A 12,983-nucleotide genomic window follows, 5' to 3' on the forward strand; every position below is an offset into this window, starting at 1 on the left:
TGGATTAAAATACATATCCAATTATATGCCATCTAGAGGAGACTCACTTTAAATCCAAAGATACAAATAAGTTGAAAACAAAGGGATGGAAAAAGATACCCCGTGCAAATAGTAACCATAAGAAAGCAGAAGTGGCTAGTGATGATGAACATTTTTTCATGTGTCTGATAACCATTTGTATGTCTTGATTGGAGAAGTGTCTGTTCATATCTTCTGCCCATTTTTTGATATGTTTGCCTGTTTCGTGTGTGTTGAGTTTGAGGAGTTCATTATAGATCCTGGATATCAACCTTTTGTCTGTACTGTCATTTGCAAATATCTTCTCCCATTCCGTGGATTGCCTCTTTGTTTTTTTGACTGTTTCCTTTGCTGTGCAGAAGCTTTTGGTTTTGATGAAGTCCCAGAAGTTTATTTTCGCTTTTGTTTCCTTTGCCTTTGGAGACGTATCTTGAAAGAAGTTGCTGATATCGAAGAGATTACTGCCTATGTTCTCCTCTAGGATTCTGATGGATTCCTGTCTCACGTTGAGGTCTTTTATCCATTTTGAGTTTATCTTTGTGTACGGTGTAAGAGAATGGTCGAGTTTCATTCTTCTACATATAGCTGTCCAGTTTTCCCAGCACCATTTATTGAAGAGACTGTCTTTTTTCCACTGTATATTTTTTCCTGTTTTGTCGAAGATTAATTGACCATAGAGTTGAGGGTCCATATCTGGGCTCTCTACTCTGTTCCACTGGTCTATGCGTCTGTTTTTATGCCAGTACCATGCTGTCTTGGTGATCACAGCTTTGTAATAAAGCTTGAAATCAGGTAACGTGATGCCGCCAGCTTTATTTTTGTTTTTCAACATTTCCTTAGTGATTCGGGGTCTCTTCTGATTCCATACAAATTTTAGGATTATTTGCTCCAGCTCTTTGAAGAATGCCGGTGGAATTTTGATCGGAATGGCATCAAAAGTATAGATTGCTCTAGGCAGTATAGACATTTTAACAATGTTTATTCTTCCGATCCAAGAGCATCGTTAGCCCTCAGGGAGATTCAAATTAAAACCACATTGAGATATCACCTTACACCAGTTAGAATGGCCAAAATTAACAAAACAGGAAACAACATGTGTTGGAGAGGATGTGGAGAAAGGGGAACCCTCTTACACTGTTGGTGGGAATGCAAGTTGGTGCAGCCTCTTTGGAGAACAGTGTGGAGATTCCTCAAGAAATTAAAAATAGAGCTTCCCTATGACCCTGCCATTGCACTCCTGGGTATTTACCCCAAAGATACAGATGTCGTGAAAAGAAGGGCCATCTGTACCCCAATGTTTATAGCAGCAATGGCCACGGTCGCCACACTATGGAAAGAACCAAGATGCCCTTCAACGGATGAATGGATAAGAAAGATGTGGTCCATATACACTATGGAGTATTATGCCTCCATCAGAAAGGATGAATACCCAACTTTTGTAGCAACATGGACGGGACGGGAAGAGATTATGCTGAGTGAAATAAGTCAAGCAGAGAGAGTCAATTATCATATGGTTTCACTTATTTGTGGAGCATTAACAAATAGCATGGAGGACAAGGGGTGTTAGAGAGGAGAAGGGAATTGGGGTAAATTGGAAGGGGAGGTGAATCATGAGAGACTATGGACTCTGAAAAACAATCTGAGGGGTTTGAAGTGGCGGGGTGGTGGGAGGTTGGGGTACCAGGTGGTGGGTATTATAGAGGGCACGGATTGCATGGAGCACTGGGTGTGGTGAAAAAATAATGAATACTGTTTTTCTGAAAATAAATAAATTGAAGAAAAAAAAAGAAAGCAGAAGTGGCTATAGTAATATCACACAAAATAGACTTTTAATCAAAAAAAGAAACAAGGATGCCATATATTTAAAAAGTTTTAGGGACATCTGGGTGGCTCAGTGGGTTGAGCCTCTGCCTTAGGCTTGGGTCGTGATCTCGGGGTCCTGGGATCGAGCCCAGCATCAGGCTCTCTGCTCGGCAGGGAGCCTGCTTCCCCTTCTCTCTCTGCCTGCCTTTCTGCCTACTTATAATCTCTCTCTGTGTCAAATAAATAAATAAAATCTCTAAAAAAAGTTTTAATACAGCAAGAAAGTACAACAATTGTCAAGTCTTTTTACATCTAATAACAGACCATCAAACTGTGTGAAGTAGAAGTTGGTAGAATTGAAGGGAGAAATACACAGTTGTGTAATAATAGAGACTTATCCCCCTCCACTGTCAGTAGTGGATAGGACAACTAGACAGAAAATAAGTAAGGAAATAGAGGACTTGGACAAACATAATAAACCAACTCAATCTATCAGATATACAGAACCCTCAAAAACAATGGCAGAATAGTCCTTACAAGCACGCATGGGACGTTCTCCAGGATATACTGTATCTTAGGGTACAGATTAAGTCTCAACATCGTACAAAGTATCTTCTCCTGACCACAGTGGGGTTAAGTAAGAAGTGAATAATGGAAGGAAAAATAGAAAATTGACAAATATAGGGAAATTAAACATCATGCTCTAAATGCATGTGTCAAGGGAAAAGTAACAGGCGAAAAGAGAAAATGCACACAGATGCATAATAACAAAAACACATCAAAGCTTATGGAACACCACAAAAGTAGTACTCAGTGGGAAATGTATAGTTATAAATGCTTACATTAGAAAAAAAAAAAAAGAAAGATTTCAGGTCAACAACCTTACTCTAAAACTTAGGGAACTAGGAGGAGAAGAACAAATTAAATTCAAAGCTAGCAGGAGGAGAAAATAGTAAAAGATGAGAACAGAGATAAATTAAAAAATAGAAAATCAATAGAGAAACTCAACAAAGCCAAGAACAGATTCTTCAAAAGAATTAACAAAATCAACAAACCTGTGGCTAGGGAGACAAATAAGAAGACTCAAATTACTAAAGTTAAAACCAAAAGTGGGCACATGACTACCAATTCTATGGAAGTAAAAGGCATTATAAGAGAGTACTAGAAACTATTGTCCACCAACAGACTGGATAACCTTGGTGACCTGGTTAGATTCCTAGAATCACAAAACTTATGACTTTATCATGAAGAAATAGAAAATTGAAAGACTTAGAATTAGTGAAGAGAATGAATCAGTAGATTTAGAAATCTGACTTATAAAATCTGATGAAAACACTATAAGAAAAGAAAACTATAGTTCTTTATGAATAAAAAGAACAGTTACTTTGTGACTATCCATGTAAAAATCCTTGACATAACACTAGCAAACCAAATCCAACAATATATTCAAAGAATTATACACCATGGCAAAGAGGGAGATATGCCCAGAATGCAGGGATGGTTCAACATACAACAGTCAGTCAATGTAATACACCACATTAACACAACAAAGGGAGGAAACACATGATCATTTCAATTGGTTTAGAAGAAGAATTTGTAAGATTCACCACCTTCCCATTAAAACAAACACCCAACAAACTAGGACCAGAAGGTAACTACCTCAACATTATATAAGTCATCTACACAAAATCCATAGTGGACCTCGTACTCAAGGGTAAAAGTCTGTAAGGTTTTCCTCTAAGATGAAGAACAAAGCAAGGATGCTTGTTTTCACCACTTCTATTCAACATAATATTGGTCGTCCTAGCCAAAGCAGTTGCACAAGAAAAAGAAAGAAAAGGCATTCAAATAGGAAAGGAAGAAATACAATTTTCTCTATTTACAGATGACATGATCCTATATGTAGAAAATCCTAAAACTTCCTCCTCTCAAATTTTAGAACTTACAGTATAATTCAGCAGAGTAGCAGGATACAAAACCACTACACACAGATCAGCTGAACTTCTGTACCTAACAATGAACAATCGAAAAAGGCAATTAAGAAAACCATTTCATTTACAGTAGCATCATAGAAAGAGTCTGGAAGTTTTCCTTCTGCTTCAATTTTTTGAAACAGCTTCAGGAGAATAGGTGTTATTTCTTCTTTGAAGGTTTGGTAGAATTCCCCAGGGAATCCGTCAGGTCCTGGGCTCTTGTTTTTTGGGAGGTTTTTGATCACTGATTCAATCTCGTTATTAGATATCAGTCTATTCAGGTTGTCGATTTCTTCCTGGTTCAATTTTGGTAGTTTATGTTTTTCCAGGAATGCATCCATTTCATCTAGGTTGCTAAGCAATATTATTGGCATATAACTGTTCGTAATGACTTCTGATGATTGTTTCTACTTCCTTGGTGTTAGTTGTGATCTCTCCCTTTTCATTCATAATTTTATGAATTTGGGCTTTCTCTCTTTTCTTTTGAATTAGTGTAGCCAGTGGCTTATCGATCTTATTGATTCTTTCAAAAAACCAGACAGTAGCATCAAAAGCAAATACTTAGTAATTAACTTAATAAAAGAGATGAAAGACTTATACACTAAAAACTACCAAACATTAGTGAAAGAAATTTAAGCATCCATGTTCATGGGTTGGAAGACTTCTTATTAAGATGTCAGTACTACCCAGAGCAATCTGCAGGTACAGTGCAGTAAAGGCCCAACAATAATTATCTTTTCAGAAATGGAGAAATTCACCCTAAAATACTCATGCAATCTCAAGGGACCTTGAATACCCAAAATAATCTTGAGAAAGAATCAAGTTAGAAGACTCCACTCTTCCTGATTTCAAAATTTTCTACAAAAAGCTCAAGTAATCAAAACACTGTTGCGCTGGCATAAAAACAAATATAGAGAGAGCCTAGAGTGCTCGCTTTGGCAGCACATATACTAAAAAAAAGAAGAGAGAGAGAGAGAGAGAGCCTAGAAATAAACCCTGAGTTATAGGGTCAAATGATTTTCAGCAAGGGTGCCAAGACCATTCGATGGGGGAAGTGTTCATCTTTTCAACAAATAGTGCTGAGAAAATTGGATAGTCACATGAAGAAGAATGATGTTGGAACTTTACCAAATGCAACATACAACAATTAACTTGAAATGGCTTAAAGACTTGAACACATCAGAGCTAAAACTATAAAACCCCTAGAAGAAAACACAGGGGAAAAACTTCATGACATTGGATTTGGCAGTAACTTCTTGACTATGACACCAAAGGCACAGGCGATGAAGGAAGAAATAGGCAAATCAGACTTCATCAAACTTGAAGAGTTTTCTGCATCAAAGGACATTATCCTTGGAGTCAAAAGGCAGCTCATAGAATGAGAGAAAAACACTTACAAATACATATTTGATAATATCCAGAATATAGGGAACTCCTAAAACACAACAACAATTAAAAAAAAACTGATTTAAAAATTGGCAAAAGGACTTGTATAGGCATTTCTCCAAAGAAGATCTGGAAGTGGCCATTAAATACTAGAAAAGTTGTTCAGTGTCCACCATGATTAGGAAAATGCAAGTTGACAGCACAATGAGATACCACTTCGTTACCATTAGGATTTTATTTACTTATTCATTTATTTAAAGTTAATTTATTTATTTTAGAGTCGACACACAGTATTATATTAGTTTCAAGTGTACTACATAATGATTTGACAGCTCCATGAGTCATGATATGTTACCATACAACGCTATTACAATACGAATGACTGTTTTCCCTATGCTGCACCTTCATCCCTGGGGCTTGTTCATTCCCGTAACTGGAAGCCTGTGTCTCCCACTGCCTTTCTACCATTTTTGATTAGGGTGCTATTATTTAAAAGTACATGTAATAGCAAGTTGAATGGATGTGGAGAAATGAAACCCTCGTGATGTGTTGGTAGGACTGTAAAATGGTGCAGCCTCTATGAAAACAGGCTGGTGGTCTTCAAAAAAAAGTAAACTTAGAGTTATCATGTCATCCAGCAGTTCTGCTTCTGAGTATATACCCCAAAAAGGGGAAGTTAGGGTCATAAACAGATATTTGTACACTTGTGTTCATAGTGGAATTGTTCGTAACAGCCAAGAGAAGAAAGCAACCTGAGTGTCCATGGATGGGTCAATGGATAAACAGAGTGTAGTTTATCTGTACCATGGAATGTTCGTCAGCCTTAGAAAAGATGGAATTCAGACCCAGGCTACAATGTGGATGAACCTTGAGGATATTCTGCTAAGCGAAATAAGCCGCTCACAAAAGGACAAACATTGTATGATTCCACTTAGATGAGACATAGAGACAGAAAGTAGAATGGGGGCTGCCAGGGGCTTGGGGAGAGGAAATAGTAGCATTTAATGGGTGCAGAGTTTCAGTTTTGCAAGATGAATGAGTTCCGTGAATGAATGGTAGTGATCGTCATACAATCATGTAAATGCATTTAACACTATTGAACTGTATACTTAAAAGTGGCTAAGATGCTAAATTTTATGTTGTATGTATTTACTGTAATTAAAAATAAGCTAAAAGGAGGCTCACTCCCTAATTCTATTCAGCTTTATTTACTGGGTACCTCATGTGCAGTAAGGACCCTTCTAGGGTCTGGGGATAGAATCCGGACTGTAACAGGTCCCATTCCCATGGAGCACATGCAGTGGGACCAAAAGACAGTGCGCAACACACAGATCAGTAAAACGTGTGGATTTTACAAACTACGGAGATCCAGGTGACAGCACATGGGCGAGTGAGGTGGTCAGGTCACCTCTGTGAGAAGTGATGTTCCAGTGAGAAGGGGGCAGGCACTAAGGAGCCAGCCAGCCACGCTCTGTCTGGCATCTGGGGGGCCCAGAAAGAGGCAGTCTCAGGTGGGTGAGGGCTGTGCCAACCAGCTGACCTCACGGTCTGGTACGCCAGGGCGAGCAGGTGGGCATTAACTCCATGTATGACCGGAAGCTTCTGCAGGGGTCGAAGCACCGGAGTGGCGTGCACTGATTTCTGTTTTAACAAAACCCCGCTGCCTGACTCTTCTGCATGGAACTGGAGTCCTGTCCCAGGCTCTGGGTCCCCAGCAAACCACTCACCGGCACTGGTACCCACGGGGGGAGAAGCCACTGCCAGCCTGGGTCTTTGCCGGCAGCAGGGCACAGCATGGTCCCCTGGACTTGGCTTTGTCCCTGCTCCCAATGTGCTGTCGTGCCTTTCTAGGTATATCTCTGGGTTTTCCTGTGGTTGGGGGTGGGGGGTGGTAGTCACACAGGAGCGGGAATATTTTGAAGAACCAATTGCAGACAGAAACAGGTGGCTTTGACACTAAAAACCTGGGGTTTGGGCAGCCAGATTGGAAAACGGGGCCACTTGCTGGAGCTTTGCTTGTTTTTAGCTTCCTTAAGGACCGTGGAGTGAAATGAAAACGTGAGATGTTCCAGGCAAGTTCTGTTTGGAGGAAAGATGACATCAATTTTACTTAATTACCATGTGAAACAGACAACAAGCCTCTCCGTTGTGCCCAGAGAAACTGTCATGGTGTTTGAGCACACGCTGGTTCCCACAGCCAGCAGCCATCCCGGGGAAGCTGCCAGCGGGGGGGTGGGGGAAGGATTGTAAAATGCAGGTGGCCAGGCCCACCCCCAGGGCTCTTTGGTTCCAGAATGGATTTCCAGCAAATGCCGGGGCGATGTTGCTGCTGCTGCTTCAGGGACCACCCCTCTGGGTGGCACTGTGCTGGAGAGAGTCCTTTCCTGTACGGGGGTCTGAATGGGCACCACCTGTGATGTGGGGAGGCCCTTAGTGGCACAGGTAGGTGGTGCTCTTGGGGAACCCTGTGTGGACACTTGGCATAGCTCTTCCCCACGTGTCCCCGTCACCCTGTCTGCCCCTCCCTGCCCATGTCCCCAAGTCACCCAGCCAGGAGAGCTGCATTGTGCTGCTGGCAGTGGGTCCCCCCCCCCGGCTCGGCACCCCCGGCTGCCAAGGAAACGTGACACATGCAGCCCGGGCTCTGAGCACTTGCCAGGTCGCAGCCAGAGCTGGACGCCGGAGACAGAATTTCCAGACGATTGGCCGTGCTGTTCCTTGTCCAACCAGGTGTCTCCCTCAACATCATATGGCCGCCGCCTCCGGGACTGCCTCTGAGCGTGAATTTCCATGGGAAAAAAAGACGAGGAGATTTCGTTACATGTCTTTGGGGCCTGCTGCTTTGTGTTTGTGGCTGTCGTCAGATTTGTGTCTGGCTTGCCTGGCTTGGCCCTGGGCCCCCCCGGGAGATCCTGTGCATCTGCCCTGTGCCCTGCCGAGCTCTGTGGGAACATGGGACAGCTCACAGCAGGTGACGAGGTGCTCTGGCCATAGTCAGGCTCCCAGGTAGGCTTTTCAGGACATGCACACCCTGGTGCACATCAAGGGGCAGTACCTGCCTTCGGGCTTGGTAGAGAATGTCGCTAAAGCATGAAGTATCTTTCAAAAAATTAATTCGGTAAACTCTAACTGTGGTGATGTGCACATTCAATTTACCATCTTAGCCATTTGTAGGCACACAGTTCAGTAGGAAGTGTGTTCACAATGTTGTGTAACCCATCTTTAGAACTTTGTCTTGCAAAGCTGAAACTCCGTACCCATTAAACTGTCCCATTTCCCAGCCCTTCCTCTTACCTTTTGAAGCAGGAAACTTTGTCTTCCTTCCAGCAACCCTCCTTTTTGAGCATTGGCTATAAGGGAAGCGACTGGGCCTTTGGGGTAGGGTCGTATAGAAGGCACCGGGCTGTCATCAGGTCAGCGAGGAAGAAAATGGAAGGTTCTGCCAAGGGAGGTTGTCCCTATAGATTCTCTTTCCTGAAATTTAGTCTTCATGCAGCTTTTCTGTTACATGTCCCAATTCCATTGAAGATGGCTTTGCTATGTTATTCCTTTAAACCTTCCTTAAATAATATGTCCTCTAACGTCTGTGGCTGGTGTTGATGTTCTAGGAAATGATAAGATAGCACCTTGAAATCCTGTGTGATTTGAATTTTCTCCCTCAGAACTGCAGGTTTTCATTCTTCCTATTTTTCCTGTTTTGAATTGAGGTTTTCCAGTTTGGGCCCAATCCTACTGCTGAATATTTCTGGAAGAATTTGAGTCGCAGCCATTGGGTGGTTCTCAAAATATCAAAACAAGGAAAAAGTTATGTGTTTTCCTCCTCTTCACCCAGGTTTGGGGATAGGTAATTAAGACATGACTTCAGAATTGGCCTACGGATGGTCCAGTGTAAAAAAAAAAAAAAAAAAAAAGGAAAAAAGAAAGAAATAAAAAGAAAAGAAAAAGAAACAATGACTGCTATTTTTGTTCTTAGGGAATAAATTTGGGGGAAGGAGTAAGAACAGAACAACTAAATGTGTTCTGTTTTTCCTTGGGGGAAAGAATACTAAGTTACACAAAGATTTTCTTTTGCTTTAATAATAGTTCTCAAAGAGTAAGATCCAAGCAATGACACAGCTAATTCCTTTCTCACAGATGCTCAACCATAGTGTGTGCGTAGCTTCTGATGAGTGTGTATCACACAGTGTGTCCAGCTTCACGTGGCCTGAATTAACTGTGCCTCCACTGTCCATTCTGGTTGTTGCTTTATGTTGCTGCTGATGTACCGAAGAACACAGCAGAAAGTTCTAATGCCCCTGCTGGAAAATTCTCCCTTCTAGATGGTGTCTATCAGAAGGGGGAAAAAAAGTAGACGTTTCAACACCAAGTGAAATAACTCAGAGGAAAAGAAATACTATGTGCTCTCACTTATATGTGGAATCTAAAAAGGCTGAACTCCTAGGTACAGAGAAGAGTTTGCTGGTTGCCAGAGATGGGGGTGGGCAATGGGCGAAGGGGGTCAAAAGGTGCACGCTTCCAGCTATTATAAGTCTTGGGGATATAATGTACAGCAAGGTGACTGTGGTTAATAATACTGAATCACATGTTTGCAAGTTCCTGAGAGAATAGATCTTAAAAGTTCTTACCACAAGAAAACAGACTGTGACTATGCGAGGTGATGGGTATTTGCCGAACTACTTGGGACAGTCATTTGCTCTGTGTGTGTGTGTGTGTGTGTCTGTCAAATCATGTACACCTAAAAATAATACAATGTTGTATATCAGTCATCTCTCAAACTAGAAAAAAAAAAACAAAGGAAAAACCAGCACACACTAAAGCAGAAGTCTTTGCCCAGGTGTTCAAAAGACTCCCATCCCTGTTCTTTCCATGTCTTCTTCTACCACCTATATGATTTATCCCATTATATCTATATAATATATACTTATATGTTTTGTATATATATATAAAAATATGTGTGTATTTTATGAGATAATATATATAGGATAATATATATATATGAGATATATATATATAATATATGTGGGATAATATATATTTATCCCATTATCCCATTATGTCCTCCACATCCTGCTTTGTCCATATTTACAGGAGAGGGACCAGGGAGTCTCACATTCAATGGGCTTTTCTCATCCATGTCAACTTTGATTCCTCTGCCTTGTTTGAGATTTCCTCTTTCTCTTCCCCTTGAAATGCTTTCCTTTGATTTTTTTTTTTAATATATTGAGGTCCTTATAATGAAGTTCTAAAAGCAAGAGGCACAAAACTGAGAGGGACAAATCCTCTCTTGTTACTATAATCCTGTCTCCATGACACACTGTGGTTAGAATGAAGACTCTGGGGAATAAAGGAAGAATATGGCCTTATTGTCCCAACAAGCCTGGATATGAGTTGGGGTCATTGTTGACTGGCTGTGGGTCTTGAGCAGGTGTCTTTCTCTTGATTAGCTGAAGGTGGTGGAGATACTGAATTTGACAGGTTTTGATGAGGGTTAGAGATGACACAGTCTGGCACATGACGGATGGCCAAAGGCATTGACCTCCCACTTCCCCTTCTTAAAGGTCCCCTTCAGCGTCCCCCATAAAAGCCCATAATGGGAGTTTTAAGTTTTCTACCAGGATTATCTAATACCCATTCTTTCTTTTGGAATCTACTGTTCTATGCCTTTTTTTTTTTTAAACAACTGATTTCCAGCTTAGCTTTGTGTGTTTGTGCACACATATGGGTGTGATTCCAGAGTTTCCTATCATGTGCATCTTTCTTTTGGGAATTCATATTTATGGGGGATTTTAGATATCAGAAGATTTTTTTTTAAGTATTTATTTATTTTAGACAGTGAGCATGGTGGGGGAGGGGTGGAGAGACAGGGAGAATCCTCAGGTAGACTCCCCACTGAGTGTAGAGCCCAATATGGGGCCCAATCCCGTGACCCCCCAAGATCATGACTGGAGCTGAAATCAAGAGTCAGATGCTCAACCAACTGAGCCACCCAGGCGTCCCCAGAAGGCCTTTTAAATAAATCTGGGTCATATTTCCCATATATACATTTTTTGTTATTATTCTTTATGAACACTGAAAATTAAATTTCATATAATTATTCTTTCTTCAGATTTTTCTGTACTGGAAAAATGCAAGTTTTTAAATATTTTAATATTTTATAATTTTTAAATTAATATTCGTTTTTAATGAGCGTAATTTTTATCTTATTTATAAAAAATTATTTTATTCATTTGTGTTTTATGGAAAAATTGAGCAAATAGTACAGAGAGTTCCCATACACAAATCTCCTCTTATTATCATCTTACTATAGTATGGTATAAACTAATGGACCAGTAATGATGTATCATTTTTATTATTTTTATGGAAGCATAATCAACATACAGTGTTATATTTCAAGTGTACAATATATAGAGTCAGTAAATCTGTACATTATTCAGTGCCCACCATGATAAGTGCAGTCACCGTCTGTCCCCAAACAATGTTACTACAATCTTACTGACTGTATTTCCTATGCTATACTTTACATTTCTGTGACTTCTTTATCATTTATTTGTTTAAGCTTTTATTTCTTTGACAGAGAGAGACAGCGAGAGAGGGAACACAAGCTGGGGGAGTAGGAGAGGGGGAGGCAGGCTTCCTGCTGATCAGGGAGACCGATGCGGGGCTCTGTCCCAGGACCCTGGGATCATGACCTGAGCTGAAGGTGGACCCTTAACAACTAAGCCACCCAGGTGCCCCGATGTGACTTCTTATTTTATAACTTGAAAGTTTATATCTCTTCAAGGTTAATCCCTTTTTTTATTTCCCCCGTGCCCCCACTCACCTCCACTGAGTTTGTTAACCATAAGTTTTCTGTATTTAAGAGCCCATTTTTGTTTGTTCTTTTCGTGTTTTTTTGTTGTTGTTGTTCCACATATAAGTGAAATCGTGTGGTATTTGTCTTTCTCTGACTTACTTCACTTAGTATAATACTCTCCAGGTCCATACATATTGTCAAAAATGGCAAGGTCTCATTCTTCTTTTTTTTTTTTTTTTTTTTAAAGATTTTATTTATTCATTTGACAGAGAGAGGTCACAAGTAGGCAGAGAGGCAGGCAGAGAGAGAGAGGAGGAAGCAGGTTCCCTGCTGAGCAGAGAGCCCGATGCGGGACTCGATCCCAGGACCCTGAGATCGATCACAACCTGAGCCGAAGGCAGCGGCTTAACCCACTGAGCCACCCAGGCGCCCCCTTCTTTTTTTTTTTTTTAAGATTTTATTTATTTATTTATTTGTCAGAGAAAGAGCGAGAGAGAGCGCACAAGCCGGCAGAGAGGAAGGCAGAGGCAGAGAGAGCAGGCTCCCCACTGAGTGGGGAGCCCAGTGTGGGACTTGATCCCAGGACCCTGGGGTCACGACCCGAGCCGAAGGCAGTAGCTTAACCACCTGAGCCACCCAGGCGTCCCAAGATCTCATTCTTTTTTATGCTGAGTAATACTCCATTGTACAGATGTATCCTACCTCTTTATCCATTCGTCTGTTGATGGACACTTGGCTGTTGTAAATAATCCTGCTTTAAACGTGGGGGTGCATACGTCTTTTCAAATTAGTGTTTTCATTTCCTCTAGGTAAATACCCTTTACTGGAATTACAGGATCATAGGGTAGTCCTATTTTTAATTTTGGGAGGAACCTCCATACTGTTTTCCACAGTAGCTATGCCAGTTTACATTCCCACCAACAGTGCACGAGGGTTCCTTTTCCTCTACATCCTTGCCAACCCTCGTTATTTCTTGACTTTTTCATGCTAGTCGTTCGATAGGTGTAAGG

At 41.0% G+C, this 12,983-nt stretch overlaps 1 protein-coding gene across 1 annotated transcript in view; it reads left to right on the top strand.

The window, feature by feature from the left end:
* The window catches only part of ADAMTS17 (ADAM metallopeptidase with thrombospondin type 1 motif 17), a 271,748-nt gene that overhangs the window by 3,823 nt on the left and 254,942 nt on the right, over window positions 1-12,983 (top strand). The window lies entirely within an intron of this gene.

The sequence above is a fragment of the Neovison vison genome, chromosome 13 (genome assembly GCF_020171115.1).
Source record: "Neovison vison isolate M4711 chromosome 13, ASM_NN_V1, whole genome shotgun sequence".
In the NCBI taxonomy this organism is placed as follows: domain Eukaryota; kingdom Metazoa; phylum Chordata; class Mammalia; order Carnivora; family Mustelidae; genus Neogale; species Neogale vison.